The sequence below is a fragment of the Panthera tigris genome, chromosome E2, assembly GCF_018350195.1.
Source record: "Panthera tigris isolate Pti1 chromosome E2, P.tigris_Pti1_mat1.1, whole genome shotgun sequence".
In the NCBI taxonomy this organism is placed as follows: Eukaryota; Metazoa; Chordata; class Mammalia; order Carnivora; family Felidae; genus Panthera; species Panthera tigris.
In genome coordinates, this window is record NC_056674.1 from 57,914,522 (window position 1) to 57,932,361 (window position 17,840).

General features: G+C 62.5%; 1 protein-coding gene and 1 long non-coding RNA gene across 5 annotated transcripts in view; both read left to right on the forward strand.

Moving 5' to 3' along the window:
• GSE1 (Gse1 coiled-coil protein) overlaps positions 1 to 17,840 on the forward strand; it is a 383,079-nt gene that overhangs the window by 267,253 nt on the left and 97,986 nt on the right. The gene's annotated exons all lie outside the window — the stretch shown is intronic.
• LOC122233981 lies at positions 1,091 to 5,317 on the forward strand. Of its 2 annotated transcripts, XR_006211660.1 has the most exons (3): positions 1,091 to 1,218; positions 4,968 to 5,099; positions 5,254 to 5,317. It is a non-coding gene; the product is annotated as an uncharacterized LOC122233981 (long non-coding RNA). The 2 variants fall into 2 exon arrangements; XR_006211659.1 differs by having other exon boundaries at positions 4,968 to 5,317.

The following is a 17,840-nucleotide window of genomic DNA, read 5'->3' on the forward strand; positions in this document are numbered from 1 at the left end:
GCACAGACGGCCTTGACCCCTGTCTTCCAAACCAGGGGACACACAGCAGCCCTCTGACACGGGAGGAATGTGCTAGAACTCTGTGCGTCTAATCTCTTAGATACTCTCTTTGCATTGGTTTTATAACAGAGAGGTTGTTAACGTGTGCAACGTAGAAATAACCGGGAAGCGAACGGACGTATATACCGGGACACGAGAGTTCAAAGTTTGTTTTGGTTTTACTTTCCGAATCAACTTTATCGGATACGGTTTGCGTCCGGTAAACTACAGGCATCTCGAGAGTTGTGGTCATTGGCCTCTGACACGGGCATCTGTCTGTGCTCCCGCCGCCCTGGTCCTCGTGCAGCACGTGGCCCTCCCTCCAGAAAGTTCCTTCCCAGGTGCACCTGCCCAGTCTCTCTCCACCCCAGCCAGGTGGCCGCTGATGACATTCCTTGACTCCAGGCTAGGGTCTCTCCTCCTTTTGACTTCGTGGCAAAACGGCCGAAACAAAACGTAGGGTCTCATCTGGTTTCACGCGGTCGGTTCAGCAGCGTGAAGCACGTTTTCACTGTGGCGCGACCCTCGCCGCCGCCCGCCTCCAGGCCTTTTCCGTCACCCCAAACCCGAACTCTGTCCCCATCGGCTCCCCGGCCCTGGCCCGGCTGCCCTGTGCCCGCGAGTCGGAATCCGACCAGTGCGGGGACTCCGGGGGTGGCATCCTTCGGGACCTGCCCGTCTGCGGTCTGTGCCGGGCTTCGCGGGCGGAGCGTAACGTCCCCGGGGACCATGCGCGTCGCAGCGCGCGTCGGGGTTTCGTTCCCTGACGGCTGCGTGTGCGTGGCGTGGGCTGTGAGCCCGTGCCTCCGCGACGCTCGCCTGGGTGGTTTCCACGTCTCGGCCCCCGTGGCCGGTGCTGGCGGCCTGGTCCAGGCCTGCTCGCTCTCCGTGCTTCTGGGCGTTTCCTAGGGTAGGCGCGCCCGCCCCAGAGCCTCGCGGAGCCACCTGCCCTTGCGTGTCTGGCTGCCTTTGCGCGACCTTCCGTCCTGATGTTTGTCCAGGTTGCCACGTGTGTCCATGTTTGTTCTCTTCGTTGCCAAGCGAGGTTTCTCCATGGGATTCCGCATGGTGCTTGGCCGTCCTTTTACCGACGGACAGACGCTCAGGGCTGTTCCGGGGGTGACGAGTCAGACGTGCGCGGCTCCAGCTCCCTGCCCGCGTCTGTTTCTTGGCGCTGAGGTGTGCATAGCCCTCCCCTCCCAGCAGCCAGCCGGACCAGCTTCTCCTGGGTGCTGGATGGTTCTGGAAACAGAAGGGAGATGCGGCCTGCCGTTGAGACCTCAGAGGCCACATGAGGGGCCACCTACGGGCTGGGGAACCCAGCCTGGGGAACCCCCGCCCTGGGGGCTTCCTTCTCCTCAGGCCGGGACTGAGGGTGGGGTTGGTGGACTTCTCTGGAAGCCCCAGGCCCATCTCTGCTTAGGTTGGGGGGCGGGGAGGGGGGGTGATTTTCCAGGCCACTAAGGGGAAGCAGTGGAGGGTAAAGGTCGGCCTCCTTATCAGGGCTCCCTGGAGGGAAGAATAAAAAACAAAGCCACCCACAGCCCTCTGGGCGTGACAGTTTGCTGATAAGAGGAAGGCTGCCTGGTGGTTTGGGATGACACCCTGAAAGCAGAAGAGAGTGAGCCCCTTGCTAATCTGAAGCTGCATGTGGCCGAGACCCCAGTCCCGCTGCCAGGGGCCAACGGGCCAAACCAACCCGCCCTGAGCCCCGGCCCCTCGGGGACCATTTGTTCACCCCCTTCCCCCACTTGGCCTGTGTCGCCACAGGGCCTGGGGGATCAGCTTTCCAAAGTCCCTCGGATGTGAGCCTCCGGGCCCAGCCCTGCCCCTGCTTCCTTCGGCCTTCTGATGTGCATTCATGGGGCGCCTGCTGTATACAGGCTGGGGGGGGGGCCTGGGCTCTGGGCTTTCCAAATGGGAGACGCCCCGTGAGGGCTGGGCCGTCGGGACAGTGGCTGCAAGAGGGGATTGTGACAGTGCAGACCCCAGGGCCGTGAAAGGGGGGTGGGGGTGGGGGCGAGACGCTGCGAGGATATCTAAGGGAGAAGTGTCCCAAGGAGGGAGGGCCAGGAACTGCCTGAGGATTAGGATGGGCCGGGTCAGCAGCCAAGCTTCTGTGGGTTTGGCTGAAGGCCAGGAAGTTCTGAGTTCTCTGTGGGGCTCGCTGGCTTGTTTCCTCTAGGGAAGTGGGGTGATGTGCAGGTTTGGATCTGGGCTTCTTCGGAAAAGGAGGAGTGGGGCCGCTCCGGGTCATTACGGGTGGTGTGGAAGCGGCCGGGCCCCTCCTGAAGCCAGGGCCACCAGCCGCGCTCCCAGGCGGGAGGGTCTCCAGGGTGTCTGCCCCTTGCCGAATGTCTGCCTCTGCGACCCCCCTCCCTCTGTCGACCTTGGGCAGGGACCCAAGTGTCTGAGACACGGGGATGTTAGCCATACCTCGTCGATGGCGGAATGTACGAGCCTCCCGGGGGGCCCGGAATGTTCTCCGCTCTCCAGGTGGTAGGTCCTTCATCCACGCTCGGAGCTGGGAGGAATCTGAGGTCCAGAGCGGTCCCGGGTGGCAGGTGGCGGTGGGTTTGAACACAGCCTGTTCCCTGGGCTCCTACCCCCGGGGGGCTGCCTGGGCAGGAACGGCTCCCTCACCTGTCTCCCTGCATCCAGGAGGCAGCGGCCAACACAGCCCCGAAGTGGCTGGGGAAGCAGGCCTAGCCTTGGCCACCGTGTAGCCCGGGGACAGTCACCATCGAGGATGCTCGTGGGTCACAACGGGGAAGGTTCCAGAAACTCCAGCCCTGGCATGGTCCTGAGCTGGCAGCGAGGGATGGATGAGGGATGAGGGACAGATCACGTCGTGTGTGGGACGCCCTGCAGGGAGTTGGAGAAGGGGGAGGTGAAAAGGCCTGAGGCATCGCGCCCGCCGGGTGGGGCCTGGCACCCATCCTGGAAGTCCCCAGGGACGGGGGCCGGGGGAGGGGATGAGGTGAAGCCCACTCCTTTGGTGGCTCGTCAGCAGCCCCAGACAGGGTCACGGGGCCCCAAACTGGGGCTTTGGGTCATCTGTGCGCCTCCGCGGTCCGCCGTCCCCGTGACAGCAGATAATCGAGGTTGGGCTGATCTTGGTTGTGATTTTCACAGGCGTCTGCTCGGGCAGGGGGGGCAGGAAGAGGGTCAGACAGAGGAGCGAGGCTGTGCTCCCGGTTGCTTAGTGATTCTCAGCGCCGAGAAAAGCTTTAAAAATTCAAGGGCCGAAGGAGGGGACTCGAGCTGCAGAGCCGGACCCGCTTGCGGTCACCCTTGCTGCCGGGGGCTGCCTGGGGCCTGAGCGCTTGGGCAGGCCGCCACCCTGGAGGCCTTCCAGACCCGGCTCCCACGGAGCAGGGACCCGCACTCCTCGGGAGCTTCCGGGACTCCCACGTTCCCAGTCCAGGTTCTGGCCCGGTCCCTGTTCAGAGGCAGCTGCCCCGGGCTGCTTTCGTGTCCAGCCTGGGTATCATTCGTTCATTCACTTCGTCGGTACCGAGCCCCCACCGTGTGCCAGACACCTGGCTCGGTACTGCTGACCCGGTGGTGACGAAGCCTAGTGAAGTCCCAAAGAGCAAGACAGGAGCACACATCTGTCGGGTGTAAATGCAGAGAAAAAGTGCAACAGAAACCCCACAGTGGGGTGAGGGGGTGGGGGCAACGGCGGGGAGGGGGAGTCTGAGAGCAGACCTGAAGGGAGGGGAGGGATGGAGAGAGCCTTGTGGGTAGCTGGAGGAAGAGAGTCCCAGGCAGAGGGCACAGCCTGTGCAAAGGCCCTGAGGCGGGAAGAGCCGGGTTGGGGCGGGGAGGCTGGCGCGGCTAGAAGTAGAGGTAAGGCAGAAGGGCAAGGCCAGGGCCGCGTCTTACAGGGACCGTGGAACCGGAGTCTCTCAGGGGTCACCTGTCCGCCTGCTTCGATTGCGGCTGGAAGGGGCGGAGAGAAGGCACGGAGGCCATTTTGAGCCATTGCTGTTCTGCCCCAAAGCCACCTGTGGCCACCCGGCTGGCCCCATCAGCAATGGGTTTTTAATTATCTAAATATTGCCTTTGCCCTTTGCTTCCAGCCGGGACTGCTGCGCTCTGCAAAAGGCAAATGGCTGTCAGTGGCTGTACTTGGGGGCGCGGGAAGCTTTTCTCCCTGTCTGATTACAGCGGAGTATAATCTGCTCGGTTGTATTGTTTAGAAACAATACAGCAACGTGGCAGGGAGTTCAGAAAGTGGATGTGGCAGGGAGGGGGGGGCAGAGGTAGCCGCCGTCACCCGCAGCCACGCTCCTCCTGGCATGTGCTGGCTCCATCCAGGCTGCGGTGTCCTTTGTTTTTCAACTGCGTGTGACGTCGCGTGGGTCCCGCTCGCGGGGGCGGGGGGCGGGGGGGAGGCTTGGCGAGGGCCTGGGGTCTCAGCTCAAGGCGTCGGAGGGAGCCGACCCGGGAGGCAGGCAGGGGGTTCGATCTGGGGCTCCGCCACCCTTCTGAGGCCCCAGGGGGGAGGCGGGGCTGCGGGAGGGAAGAGCAGATGTGACGGTTCCCCGGGAGGAGGTCAGATGCCAGGCAGAGCCGGCTTGTGGGAAAGGGCGGGGGTGGGGGGGGGCAGGTTCCTCTGGCACCCCGTCCTCTGGGTACACCACTCAGGCCGCCCCTCTGCCCTCCCTCCCCCAGCCTCCCTCTTGCCCACCTGTCCTCCGCCAGCCCCCCCCCCCCACCGCCACACCCCTTGGCCGAGGGGTCCGGGCCTCTCCGCTGGCATCTCCGTCGCCCCCTGCTGCCCTCGGGGGCCACCGCTCTCCTTCCCCCTTCTCCTCGCGGCCTTGCCCACTCCCGTAAGTGGCTTAATTAAGGAGCTGTGCAGTTTATTTATGTATGGACCTCGCCTAATTGGCGTGTTTGTCTTTCCTCATTATTCCCAGCTGGACAGAGCCGTTCGAACAACAAATGCAAGAAGGCTGGATTTCTCCAACACAGTGTCTATTTTTGAAAGGCTGCTCGGTGCCCCCGCGATTAGCCGCGTGCACATGTTTGCCGGCTGCAGCCACATGCCCGTAAGCGCTTAATTGTGGGTGCAGTTAGTCAAGGCGGGCAGCTCTCTGCAGATTTCAGGGGTGAGGGGACCTAATTACACCTGCGATTGAGTGCTTCGGCGGGGACAAAAGATGCCTGTTCAGCTAATTGCAGCCGCCGAAATTGCCCCCACAGAAAGAATCCCTGATGCTCCGGGAGCCAAGGCCGCGAGTTGTAATAAAGAGCGGAGACCTCGGAATTATAGCGGTAGGGGGTGCGGGGCCGAGCCTCAAGGACTCGGCGTCTCGAAGCCGGTCATTACACCCTCGGGGCCGTTTTTTTTTTTTTTTTTTCCTCCTCCCCCCACCGTGGAGGCTGCTCGGTGGCTGGTTCTTCCGCGAGCACCTGCCTTCACCCGCGGAAATGTCACGCCGAAGGGAAACGGGGGGTTGGCGACGCCCTGTCGCCCGCCTGCTCGCGGGCGGTGTGAGTCACCAGTCTCGCCTGCGGCAGACCCCGCTGTGCCTTCACCCCCGACGGTCTCAGGTCCCGCGTGTGTGTGTGTGGCGCGTCCCCCCACCCCACCCCCCCGACAGCCACGGAGCTGCCACGCGAGCCGGCCGTGGTTCCGGAGGAGGCGGAGGGGACCGGCAGGGCCCTCGGGGAGCCCGCGTTCTGGGGCGGCCTTAGGCCGCGGCACCCGTCCTGTGACGGTCTCGTCGCCCGCAGGTCCCGTCAGGCTTTCGCTTCTCTGTCGGAGCGACAGGTTTGTGCCGGCCTCTGGAGTCGCGGCGGGCCTGCTTGTTTCGCCTGTTCGTGCTGCTGACGCTCGGCCAGGAGGCGTGGATCTCTCGTGTGCCTGTGCCCGTTGCATTTGCAAAAAGAAAGAAAAACTGGGTGTAGCTTGAAGCCTGAGATGAAGGTGCCTTCCGCACGAGGCCTGGCCGGCTCCCCCCTCCCTCTTACCCTGAGCGGGGTGGCCCTCTGGGGTCCTGCCTCGTTACCGGCAGGGTCTGCTCCACCGTGGGCAGAGGCCCCCGGCTTTGCTCTCTGTCCCCCTCGACCCTTAAGGCCGTAAAAACGGAAGTTCAGAACCTGCCGGGTGTGCGGATGCGCTCAGGGCCGGCGTGGCCTCTGTGGCGAGTCAGCTCCGGGGCTCTGACGTCCCTGTCCCTTTTGGCCTGGCGACTCCTTACAGTCTTGTCAGCGGTTTGGTGCTTTGAAGAAACGGGGGGGGGGGGGGGGAGGGGGGCTATTTTTATCCAGCTTTTGGGGTTGATTTGATGGGTCGTTACGAGAAAACAGGAAGTCCCGGCTGCTGCTTCTCCCAGTTCAGGGTGGCAGTGGGGGTGGGGGGTGGGGACAGAGCACTGGAGGAACGACCCGGGCTGTGCCCAGCATAGAGGGTGAGAGGGAGTGGCAGCCACCGCGTCCAGAGTGGTCTGGGAGCCCTTCCTGGAGGAGGAGGAGAGCGGCAGAGAAAGGGTGTGCAGACCGGCTGGGCCCCCCGACGAGGGCCGACTGCAGCAACAGGCCAGCTTGGATGGGGGTCTGCTGAGATTCAGCCCACAAGGAATGCTAGATCCCAGGCCAGGGGCCTCTGCAGGGCTCTTCTCCGTGGGGCCCCGCCAGGGGCAGAACCTGGGCGCTTGGCCCGATGCTGCAGAGGGCAGACCCGTGTGGGCCCCGGGTCTGACCCCGCTCAGCTCCGGGGCTGAGTTACAAGCACTTCCGAAGTTTGGCTGGCAGGGGAGGGTCTCACCTGCCCCGATGTCCCCCCCCGCCCCCCTTCTCTTCTCCTGGCCTCCAGTGCCTGCCGTCCTCAGCCACAGCAGAGCCACCGGGGTGGCCCGGAGGGTAGCTATCCCAGTGTGGCCGCAGAGTGGGGCCGAGACCTTCTTTCTCTATCACTCTGGATAAGGGTGACACCCCCCCCCCCACCTTGCTGCTTGTCACCCGCGTGACCTTGGGCCCGACCCCTCCTTCTCAGGCTCGGTCTCCCCACCTGTGAAGGGGGCAGGGGCTCTCACTCCCCAGCACGGACGACAGCCGCACCGGTGGGGAAGGTGAGATGACCAGCGCTAACAGTCTGGGTTAGGGGACGCGTTGGCGGGAGGCACGTTTGGCTCTCGGGCCGGAGAAGGCGTTTCAAAGGGTGCACGTCCCAGGAGGGGGTCGGTTCAGAGTTCTAGCAGGGCAGGGCCTCTGCCGTCCGCGAGCTCCCCCGTTTTGACCTTTGGGGTGGAGTGGGGGAGACAGTGCCGTGCGCATGTCGGCTCCCCCCCCCCCTTCAGGGCTGGGACGTGGGGAGGGTGCGAACCCACCCTCGATCGGCAGGCGAGGGAGGAGAAGCGACTTGCACCGGGCAGCTTTCTCTTTGGAAAGCCGTTCTGTTTCTTAAATGTCAGAGTGAGCAGATGGTGTGTCTGAGTTTTATTAATCATGGGCTCGCGGAGCTGGAAGGCCTGGGGGATCATTTAGTCCGAGCGTCCTACCGAGGAGGAGACTGAAGGCCAGAGAAGGCCAGAGCCACGCTGCACCTGTGACGGGGGCTGAGCGGTGCCGGGACCCAGATCCCCCCCCACACCCCCCCCATGCCCGCGTGCCTCCCACTCTGCGGAAGTAAACAGGTGCACTCTCCCCTCCGCCTCGGGAACAGCCGTCCAACTCCCGATTAAAAGCCGACGCGGTGTTGATTGGGGGATGATCCGCCCCCAGGAACAACCGGAAATCCTGCCTTTGGGACACATGGGTCAGGGCTGTGGTCGCCCCGCGAGAACGTTCCGGTCTTGGGGCACCCTGAAGCTCCAGACGAGCTGGGGCTTCCCAGGTGCTGCCAGGAGACTTAGGGTCACGAGGCCCAGGGGACCCAGCCACTCAGGGCCTGACTCGCTGGGGGCCCTGCTGGACCCACCCCTTGACCGCGATTCCTCTGGGCCACGTAACTCCTCCCAGCCCCAGCCCTTGACTGAGACTGTCCCCTCCCCTCCGTGGCAGCTGTTGAGACGGACGGTAGCACAGGGCACCCGGAAGTTCACCTCATCACATGATGTTATGAAATTGAAACCACCGTTTTGGCCCAAGTGGGCAGAATAGCTCTTTTGTCCTGCCTTTCCCAAATGCATCCTAGAGCTGCTCCAGTGAGTCACGAGATGCTCCAACGGGGCCCACAGCATGGTTCCGTGAAGATAGTAGGGGTGGGGCTAGATCACACTAGAGTGTACATGACTGATAGCATATACTTTGTTTGTCGTAGCAGGTTTTGCTTAGGCGGGAGAGAAGGAGGTCTGTGGAGATAAAGGACAATGACTGAGAGGCCCAAGGCACCAGGGCAGCCCACGTAACCTGTTGGCGGCCTTCACCCCCCTTTGGCCGTATGAGCACCTTCATATCATTGCGTTCCTTCCTTCCTGGCCCTGTTAACCGAGACACAAGCTTGTCCCCACTTTGGAGCCATTGATTCTAAGCAGCATTGGAGAATCTGGGACAGCTGGAAGGCCCCATTCAGCCCCTCTGATTTTTTATGTGGGAAAATCGGGGCCGAGAGAGAGCGGTTTTTTGTCCGAGGCCGATGGCAGAACGGGGTCTGCAACTCTGGTCCCGCAGCATACTGGTGGGGTCCCTTAGGCTGCATTGATGGCTCTCAGCTGGGGTGAGTTTGTGCCTTCGCCCATCCCCCGGGGGAAATTTGGCCAAGTCTGGAGAGATTTTCCTTGTCCCGATGGGAGTGTGCCCCTGGCATCCAGCGGGTAGAGGCCAGGGATGCTGTCATACATCCCACAGTGCACAGGGCCACCCGCAGCAAAGAGTTCTCTGGCCCCGGGGCGCCTGGGGGGGCTCAGTCTGTTAAGCGTCTGGCTGTTGATTTCCGCTCAGGTCATGATCCCACGGTTCTTGAGTTCGAGCCCCGCGTCGGGCTCTGTGCTGACGGCTCAGTGCTTCGGATTCTGTGTCTCCCTGTCTCTCAGCCCCTCCCCTGCTTGCTTGCTCTCTCTCTCTCTCTCAAAAATAAATAAACATTAAAAAAAAAAAAAAAAAAAAAAAGAACTCTCCAGCCTTAAATGTCAGTGTGCCGAGGGAGGGAGCCCTGGGCCACATCCGTGCCTGGCCCAGGAGCTAGTCTCCAGGAGGCTGTCTTGAGCTGGGGACATCCCGTGGGTTCAGGCGGGACCCACCGGAGGGTGGATGGACGGTCAGGCCGTGGGGGACAGCGGGGACAGGGTGGGCCAGGCAGATGCTAAGGCAGGACGTGGCAGGGCTGAGCCAGGGCCCCGGGGAGCCCCTCTCGGACCCCATCGTGCTGCAAGCCAGTGCCCAGCCACCTTTTAAGACTCGGATCTTGTCGGCCAGAGGGCTACAGAGACCCAAAGCAGTTAGGCCCAGGGGGAGACAGGGAGATGTGCGTGTCATCCACAGGCGGGTAATTATGCCCCCCCCCCCCCCCGTCACTCCTTCCCCAGCAGTCCCCAGCAGCAGGCAGCAGGGAGGGCTGCTCACAAATGCCTTTTTTGCCTTGAACCGGCTTCCGCCTGGTCCCTGGTGCACAGGCTGCGGGAGGGAGAAGAAAGCCTCGTCGGCTTGGCCCCGGGCAGCAGATCAGGACAGTGGCCGGAGCCGAATCCGAGGAGGCAGGCCCCACGCGGGCCGTCGCCGCGTCCACAGAAGGTGCCCGTGGGGGTTTGCGGGAGGCACGTTCACGCCAACGTGTTCCCTCCCCCCGGAGACCTCCCTGGGCACTGCTCTGTTGCCTCCACAGGAAACAGAACGCTGACAAGAGCTGTCGCGGATTATGAATGGACCGCCTCCAGAAGTGGCCGGCCTTTGTCCCCGGGAGGCGTGTGAGGACAGGCTGGGAAGGGCAGGGGGTGCTTTTCGGGGCTGTGCCGCGTGCGGCCCCGGCGGTCCCCGACACCGTCTCCGTCCGATTTCTCCGGCCTCCACGCAGCCACGAGAAGGGAGCCCCTTGGCCGTGGCCATCCATGTCGCTGCCCGAGGCTTGTCCCACCGCTGTCTCAAGGAGGTCCCCCAAACGCGGATCTCGCCGGCAGTCCGCTCCAGCAGCGGGCCCACGCTGGAGGCCGGATGCCCGGTTCTGCGCGTTGACCGCGGCCGTGCGACGGACTTGCCCTTTGGCTTTGTTAAAAAGGGCATCCGAGCTCCAGCCTCTTTCCCAGCTCTTACCCGAGGCAGAATAAGGGGAACACCACAGACAGCAGCTTAAAACGCAGGGTCTGGGGCTCGGAGGCAAGCTTTGCCTCTTACCGGCAGTGTGACCTTGGGCAAGCCGACTTTATTCCTCTGGACCTCCGTGTTCTTATCGGAAAAATGGGGATCCTGATAGGCTTGCTTTGGTTGTGGGTATGAAATAGGTAACGTGTTCAGCTAACAAAGGCCCCGAGTCCCAGCGGCTCATGGCACTACAAGTAACCGTTTCCGACTCACGTCGGAAACTATACAGGAGTAATTCTCCGCTAGGTGCCCCCATGACGTATATTCGGCAGGAGGCCGCGTCAGGGGCCTCTGCTCTTAACCACCTTTGGGGGGTCTGGTGGAGGCGCTGCGTGTTTTAGACGTGGGGTCCGGGTCGTCCTGGGAGCTGACATCTGGGAGGCAGACCCAGAAGGAGAACACGGAGGCTTCCGCGGGCGGTGGCTCGGGGCCAGGCCTGGGAGTGGTGAGCTATTCCCTTCTACCACGTTCTCTTGGCCGCCACTCGGTCGTCTGGCCCCACACATGTGCATGCGAGGCTAAGAAATACCGTCTGGGTCTGAGCCCAAGAGGAGAGAGAAACAGGTTCGGTGAAAAGCTGGACTCTAGGGCTCCTTGTTTGTTATTGTTACCCCAGGCCTCACGGGGCGGCCGGGACGCAGAAGGCCAGCTAAGCCCTCGGTTCATCGGCTGTTCTGGCAGGGCTGGTTGGCCGTCCCCCGGGCAGATGGCCACACCCGATGATCCCTTACAGCCCAGGCTGCTGCCCAAACCCCAGCCAGCAAATGTGGGTCACCAGGGAGGAGACGGGAGGGTGGGCGGGTCACTGGGAAGCCTCCCCATCCCAGCGGGTGTTGACTGCAGCTTCGCGGAGGACGGGCCACCTGACCACGCACCTGTGCGGGGGTCCTGGCCCCTTCATGTTACCCCGGGCCCTCGCTACAGACCCGAAGGAGAGGCTGACCCCGCTGGCCCGAGGCCCATGGCGTCCAGCCCTGGACGCCACCCAGGGCCTCCCTGGGTTGGCAGCACGGAGGGCGTGCATTTCTACAAAGTGACAGGATGTATTAGTTCCCCGTGGCTGCTGTAACAAAGTCCCACAAACCGGGCGGCTTGAAACATCAGAGATTTATTTTCTCCGGGTGCTGGAGGCCAGAAATCTAAAACCAGGGTATCAGCAGGCCCAACACACTCCCTCCAAGGGCTCCGGGGGAGGATCCTGCCCGCCTCTTCCAGCTCCCGGGGCACCACGTGTCCCCCTGGCTGTGGTCGAGTCCCTCGTTTCTCTGCCTCCGTCCTGGCGTGGCCTCTCCGCATGCATCTTCTCTGGTCTTTTTAGAAGGATGCTTGTCGTCAGATTTAGGGCCCACTCTGATAATCCAGGATGACCTCACCTCACGGTCCTTAACTTCATTCCATCGACACAGACTCCTTCTCCCAGTGTGGCCACAATCGCAGGTTCCAGGCGGACACGGGTTTTGGCGGGACCGCCGTTCAACCCACGGCACGGGGGCAGCTGGAGGAGGCCCCCTGAGGCCTGGCCCCCCACAAGATGGGACAGCATAGCCTGGGTGTGCACTGTAGCCCCTGGGGGATAGGAGAGGAAAGGCGGGCACAGCACACGAAGATGGAAGCCAGGCCTGGGTTTGCAGATGTCGTCGGGAGGGATGCTTGGACAGAGCTCCCCGCCCCCCCCCCCCCCCCCCCCCCCCCCCCCGCCATTTCTGTCCGGACCTCTCAGACCTGCCTGTCTTGAGACTTAGAACATTCGCACGCCGTCCGGTCACCTAGGGACTAGAGCGGGACAGACAGGGCAGGTGGGTGTGTCCGCTCCCTGTGTGCCCTTTGGGTGAGTGACTTCATGTCCAGGGGCCTCGGTGTCCCCATGTGCAAAATGGGGTGACGGTCACTGTAGGTCCGCCTCCCAGGGTGGGGGCAGGTGCCAGATAAGATAACACCCTTAGCCAAGCACGTAGCACGCAGCCCTGGGTGTACTCAGGCCCCATCAATGGCTGTTATTATCGCTATTTTTCAAAACACGGGAGTAATTACAGCTGTATTTATGGAGTCCTTACCGGCTGCCGGGCACCGGGGTGGTTATCCACCCGGATAACCTGGAATGCGGGAGTGATTTCATCCCATCTTCCAGGGGAGGAAACTGAGGTTCAAAATGGTGAGGTCACCACCTGAGGGCACACAGTGGGTGCCCCCCCCCCCCCCAGCTGAAACTTGAACTCTGGCCAGCCCAGCTCGAAGCTGGTGGTTAGGAACCTAGACTCTGGAACCAGCTCAGGTTGAAATCCCAGCTCTGCCATTTACTGGCTGTGTGTCCTTGGGCGGGGTCCTTGACCTCTCTGTGCCTCATCTAGAAAACGAAACGCCTCATGGTGACCTTGAACAGCTTTGTCATGAGGATCCAGTGAGTTCCCTGTGAAAAGCGCTTAGCACAGCAGCTGGCAAAGACCGAGTGCTCAGGAAACATCAGCTGGCACGATTATCCTAAAGAGGGAAGTGGAGGGGGCAGACCCAAAGGGGCATTTCAGGTGAGCCACGCTCCCGGCCTTCCCTCTGCTCCCTTTCCTGGGATCCCCGGGGAGCACCTCCAGGCGTGGTGGTGGCCTGGTGGCCTCTGGGCCTGGCCCAGGTGGCCACCGGCGTGCCCGTGGGGACACAAAGGCAGCAGGCCCCGGGAGCCGGCCCCCTCCCCGCCCGGCTGTGCTCTCCAGACCCCGGCTGCAGCCTCAGTGTCCTCAGCACGTGTGGGGAGGCTATTTTTATGGCGTTCAGCTGACGCTCTTGGCCGGGGAGGCTGTCTCCGTCCCCGCGCCGTGGCGACAGCAGCCCCGCTAGGGGGAGTCTGGGCCCCCTCCATTTTGCAGGAGCCGCAGGGGAGGGGCGGGCGGGGGCCCTGCATCTTCAGAGTGGGTGTCTAGGCCGGCAGCCCCCGGCTTGCTTTCCTCTTGAGAAATGCAGCAGCTTTCTTTTCCTTGCACCCTGCCCGGGACAAGGCCCAGCGTGCCCTCTGACCCTCGGTTGGCTTACAGCGTGGGCAGGGGGCTCTCAGGGGAGCGAGTTGGCCGGGCGGTGGTCCCAGCTGTAAGAAGGGGCCCTGGAAGCTCAGCCTGCCCCCCTTCCTGCCTGTTTTCTAGAAATGCCCTCCTTTTCCCCAGAGGTGAGCTGATACAGAGGGGGAGGGTCGTTGCCACGACCGGCCTCTAAGAGAAGACAGGGGTGGAGAGAGATGTCCTGTCCTTGCACGGAATCCCCATGAGGTTCTGCCCTTCTCACCTGGTCCAGGTGTGGCCCAGACTGGCTGCCCTTCTTGCCCCTCCCCTCTCCCCCCCCCCGCCCCCCCCCACCGGCAGGCCATCGCCACCCTCAGAGGCGGGGCGGCTCCCCTGGGACTCAATGGCCATAGTGAGGAGTTCCAAAAACCACAGCCAAGCCACAAGGGCCAGTGGGAAAGGGAAAATCCTTCCAGCTCATCGTTCAGCCACATTATGGCAAACAAGCGAGCCATTCAGCGGACAGTCTGCCCGCTAAGCAGGCTGCTTGGCACGGCGGGGGTTTTGCTTTCTATTTTTCAGCTGTTTTGGCTTCGGGTCAGGAGCTGTGGTGCAGCCGCCCTCCCCTAGTGGCGCTCACCTTTTCCTCCCGTACAGATGTCCCTGTCACCAGGAAATGTCACCAACCTACGTGGAGCCGCCTAGACCCGGGGCCAAAGGAGGCTTAGTGTCACTAGACTCCAGAGGCTCTTACCTTCTTCCCGGGGGAGTGGCCAAAAGCAATTAGGGGTTGGCCTGGGCTTTTGAGATAATTCAATGCAGGCATTCAGATGCTTATAGGGAGAGATGTGTGCCTTCCTCGGGGAAGCGGAGAGGCTGGTGCTGGCCCACCAGTGTGGGGCCTCCTACCCCCCTCTTACGGCTCGCCCCCCACCAGCCGGGCTGGCGGGGAGCCTCCCCCAGGCTCTGCCTTGATTCCCCCACCCTGTTTCAGTCCTGGAGGGCCCCGGACTGGCTGTGTCCAGAGGCCCTCTCGTAGAAGCCAGGCCAGTTGGAGCTGGAGACCGAAAACCCCTTTGGCATTCCCCTGGGGCTGGCGGCGTTCTCCACAGGTGGCTCTCAGAAGGCAAGCTCCTTTCTGGCACCACCTTCCCCATTTTAGCAGGGGAAGGGGGGCACCCAGCGGATTGGGGGAACATCCCTCCCTCTGTACCCTGCCTGTGATTGGCCCATAATTACAGGTTTATTGCCTGTACAGCTATTGTGTAATGACATGTTTGCAAATTAATTTTTATGGCTCCTGCCATTAGCATATACAGTAGAGGAAGGTTTAGTATTAATTACTACTGTTGTTCCTGTAATCCCGGAGAATTAAAAACCAATAAAAGAATGACAACAGAAACGGATAGTTTAGGGTCTTTTAAAAATAGTTAAAAATTTTTTTTTCCCCCAAAGTAGGACCGGAGATTTTCCAAGCTTAAGACGCACTTGGGGGGGGGGCCGCTCAGCCGGGCCCTCCCGTGCGCGCCCCGGTGCCCCCCACTCCCAGAGGGGCGCAGATTATCAAGTGTGCCGGTGATAAGTGGGTGATAAATGGATGGGAGGCGAAAGCTGGGATCCCGGCCCAGGCCGAGCCGAGCCGAGCCGGGGGCGGGGTGGGGGGTGGGGGGCGCGCAGGTGCTGAACCCCGACCCCGCCGCGCCGGGGCCGTTGTCTCCCTCGCCAGGCCGCCAGCGGCGGCAGGCGCAGGGGGAGGTGCGGGGAGCGCCGAGCGCGCCGCCACGCAGCCCCGGAAACAAAGGGCCGCCGCCGCCGAGGGCCGGGCGCGACCTCCGGGGTCAGCGCGGGGCGGAGCGGCCAGATGTCGGCGGCGGGCGCCGGCGGCCCCGCGCGGCCCGTTTCCTCCAGGTCAGCAGCCCCGGCGCCCTCCCGGGTGACCGCGCGCGCTCGGCCGCCCGCGGGGAGAGGCGCCGGGCGGGGCGCAGGGGGCGGGGGAGGGAGCAGGGGATCCAAAGATGCTCCTCGCACCCCCGGCCGCCCAGCGGGCGGAGGAGGCAGTCGCCGGCGTACGGCACCCACCCAGCCGTTGGTAGCGGCGGGGCGGAGCGCCACCTCTCTGTCGGCTTCGTGCGCTCCGCCCAGCCCATTTAAGATCCTCCGGGCGGGGGGAGGGGGTGGGGGGGGAGGTGAGTGGCATTGAGGGGTCAGGAGGAGCGCCTGGTGCCCCCACCTCTTCCGATTTGCCCTCCGGAGCTCTCCTCTAGAGTATCATATTCCGGGAGTTCAATTGTCATCCGAAGCCGCCGCGTTTAGAAGGGACCCCCGGGCTGCCGCTGGGGACCCCTGATTTACGCAGTGGCTGGAGAGCGTTGGCAGGAACCCAAGCCTGGCGTGACCGCGGAGCCCCGCCCTGCGTACCTGCGGGCTCAGGTCTGTTCCTCAAACCTGGATGGTTGCATTTGGGGTCAAAAGGTGACCCCTCAGTGTCACCCAGCCGCGATTCCGGCTGCTTGTGCCACGGAGGGGCCCTTCGGAAGGTGAAAGGGCTTGAAAATAAACGGTCACATCCAGAGGCAGCTTTGCAGCGTGTGTTAAAAGAGTGTGTGGGGGCGTGGGTAAAGGGATCCTGTCTCTTTAAAATCGCTGGGCTGGACAATGAGCGCACAGGATGTGGTTTGGCGGCAGGGTTTTTTCCCCTTCGATTTGGGGAATTATCACATGGGGCCTTCTTGAGCTGGTGTGAAAGAGAGGCGGCGTGGGGAGGAGAGATACAGACTCCACACAGTCACTCACACACACTCTGTGCAGTTGATCGTTCTCTTAAACCAAATTAGCCAGGGCTCTCGTTACTATGGTGCAGCCGGGGCTTGCAGAATCCCAGTAATAGCATTTATTAGGTCTATTTGCCTGGAAGCATGCCTTCCCGGATCTGATAATGCACCAGTGCGGGGAGAGTGTGGAAGAAGGGATCAGGCATTTGATTACACTTGCAACAGGGATTTTTAAGGGTGGGGTGCGAGGAAAAGAAAAGGAGAGAAAGAAGCCGCCCGCCTTAGGAGCTCCCCCGGGCTGGGCGGTGTGTGCGTTTCCGCAGTCCCGCGTGGGTTCACAAAAGGCGGGCCAGAGCTTCCCCCCCCCCCCACCCCGCCCCACTCCCCGGGCACGGTTTGGGGATTCTCCTCCCAGGCCCCGGCGGCGGGTGAACTCCGGCTCCCGCAGCTGTCAGCCGTGGGTGGGGAGGGCGGGCCGGCGGCCAGAGCGCAGAGTTGGGCAGCCGAGGGGGGCCCGGCGGCGCCCGCAGCCGCCCACTGTTTGCAAACGGCCCCGCTTTGGGGCAGAGCGGAGCGCCCCGCTGCCAGCAACGGCAGCCTCCCCGCGTTTGGAGAGGGGAGCCCAGCTCTCGGCGCCCCCGATCCTAGTCCGCACGGATCCGCTGCCCGGCTCGGCGGCCGCGCCGGGGGAAGCTCGCAAGTGAAACTATTATTATCGCCCTGCAAAGCATGGAGCTCTTGGAAGACGCCGCGTAGAGACGGAAGGAGCCGCCGCCGCCTGCAGCCGCCCGCCGCTGCGCCCCTACCCTTTCGCTTTCATTAGGGGAGACAAATCTGCTGTCAGGCAGCCAGCTTTCCAATTTACCGATAATGATTCTTGCATGAAAATTGATCGAGGGGCTCTCCGCCGCCGTGCGCTCTCGCCTCCCCGCTCTCCTCCTCCTGCTCCTTCTGCCCGGGCGCCCGAGCCCCCGCGAGTTCTTTCTCCTCCTTCCCCCACCCCTGCTCTCTGAGTCAGTGGTGGGACGCCGGCCCGGGGAGATAACCAAAAAAAAAAAAAAAAAAAAAAAAGAAAAAGAAAGAAAGAAAAAGGTTGGGGGGGGGGTGTTGGTGGCGAGAGGGGGAGGGGAGCCGGCTCCTCGGCCTGCTTTCTCCTGCCCGAGACTTGTTTGCAATCGCCGCCTCTTTTATTTACGAGAAGAAATCTCCCCCTCGGTACTTCTTGGCTGTTTGGGTATTAATTTTCTCCTCTCCCCTCTCTCGCTCGCCCCCTCCTCCTCTTCCCCCACCCCGCCCCTCCTCACCCAGTAGCTAAGGGGAAACGAAAACAAAGCCGATTTCTCCTTGGCAACAAGAGATACCCCCTCCCGCCGCCCCCCCTTCCTTTTTCCTTCTGGTTCTGAACGTGAAACCCTGTTGGAAACAGGTCCCTTGACCCTCGCCCTTGACATTCAAATGGCTGAATGGAGGAGAGATTGCTACTCGCACGTCTTGGGGCTGCTTCTCTCTCTCTCTCTCCCTCTCCTCTCTCCTTTTTTTCTTTCAAATGAGTAATCCCTGAAGATCTTAACCCCCCAATTTCATCACCCTCACCTCCCCCCTTTATTTTTCTCGCGCTCCTCTCCGCTCTCCCGCCTGCTTCCCTCCGCCGTGCGCCCCCCTCCTTTTTTTATTTGCATCTCAAGTCCAAAAGGCAGAAAATACACACGCGGCGAAGACACCGGGCAGCCGTGGAGGCTCCGGCCCGTCCTCGGTCGTCAGTCACCCCATTGTGGATCTGCCCGGGCCGAGGTGGCCG